The sequence below is a fragment of the Carlito syrichta genome, unplaced genomic scaffold (assembly GCF_000164805.1).
Source record: "Carlito syrichta isolate Samal-C Ts95f unplaced genomic scaffold, Tarsius_syrichta-2.0.1 Scaffold305654, whole genome shotgun sequence".
In the NCBI taxonomy this organism is placed as follows: Eukaryota; Metazoa; Chordata; class Mammalia; order Primates; family Tarsiidae; genus Carlito; species Carlito syrichta.
In genome coordinates, this window is record NW_007249750.1 from 167,953 (window position 1) to 169,729 (window position 1,777).

Consider the following 1,777-nt stretch of genomic DNA (forward strand, 5'->3'; position numbering starts at 1 on the left):
CTCAGCCTTCCCAGTAGCTGGAATTACAGGTGTGCGCTACCACGCCTGGCTAATTTTTTGATTTATCGTAGAGATGAGGTCTCGCCTGCCCAGGCGGGTCTCGAACCCGCGGGCTCAGGCAATCCATATTTTTGTATTTTAAAGATGTGGGGTACAGTTCAGGGTTGGCTACATAAGTGGTCATCGTACAGGTAAAGTTTGGGTACCCTTAATGATGCTATGTGCCCCCCTCCTGGCAGTGTTCCACTACTGCCAATCCTTTTCTTCCTTTTTTGTGGTTTATTATTATTATTGGTGTTATTTCATTTTTAAAATGTGGGGTACAATTCAGGGCTAGGTATACAAATGTTCATTATGCAGAACATAATGAACTTTTTTGATGAGGTGTGCCCCTCCCTCCCCTGGTAGTTTCCCTCGACTGCCAATCCCACCCACCCCACCCTGGCAGTTCCAATTTCTTTCTTATAGAGAAACACTACTTAACCAACCTTGGGCTGAGAGTGGCCATGTGACTACGGTCTGGCCAATGGGATGTGAGCACAAGTCAAAGAGAAACTCCCATCGTGTCCTTAAAAGAGGGGTTGGCTGACCATTTTTCTTGAAGAGCCAAGATAGTAAATATTTTAGGCTTTGTGGGCCATATTACCTCGGTTACAATTACTTAAATCTGCCCTTCTAGTATGAAAGCAGCCATAGATAAAACTTTAATACATTAGATAAGTTGTGTCCCAATACAACTTTGTTTACAAAAACAGGTGGCCAGTCCACAGGCTATAGTTTGCTGATCCCTGCCTTAGAGAAAGAGATTCATCCTGCACCTCCCTGGTCCATTTCCAATTTTTGTTCCCTGCCAGTTGGACTGCAGATGGGAAGATCAACCAACTTGTAACATGAAGAAAAAGGCAACACCCAGAGGATGGAGCAGCTTCAAGTTAAAGGGAGCCTGGGCCCTGGCGTCTTTGCAAAGCAAGGCTATCAGGACAGGGCAGACTTCATGTGAGAGAGGAGTAAATTTCTATTTTGTTTATATTATTATTTGGAATCTCTGCTACACTTGCCTTCCAGAAAACAGGAAGAACAAGATAGGCAATAAGAAAGAGCAGATTTGTTCTTTCCTACAGGGTTTCTGATGGATAAATAGGAAGAAGATATTATTAACTCCTGGTTCTCTGGCAATGTGAGGCTGGTGCATTCCCCTAGAGCCCTAAAGAGGATCACTCCCTCTGACAATGTCCAAATCTGAAATCTACTCCCAACTGGCCACCTAGACTTTAGAGAAAAGAGAGAATCCTGCTACACATGCAAAGGGAAGTGGAAAGAGCCAGATGACCAAGCTGCAATGTTTTCCAGTTTAGTTTCATGACAGGAGAGAGCCAGAGAGAGAAAGAAAGAGGGGCAAGGTAAAGTCATAGCAACTTCTATCTTCAAGCTCACAGAAGCAGAAAGCTGAGGGAAGTGGAAGAGGCCAATCCATTGTGTATGACCTTTCAATGCACAGTGACCTGATCCACTAGCAAGTGTGGCCCAATCTACCTAGTAAAATTCATGTTACCTCCTCTTGGAGAACAGCAAGATGGAACTGAGAAGAAGGACATTCCTCTCGGGTCCACAACCAGTTCCCCTCCCACCTGCCAAGCATCACAAATTTATGTTCAGAGCAAAAAAGGACAAGGAGGAGATCATCTCACAAGGGCTGTTTGGAACAGATTTCAAATCTTCACACAGATTGTGCTACTATCAACTGCTCTTCATACAGACACCTTCTGTATCTTTCCAA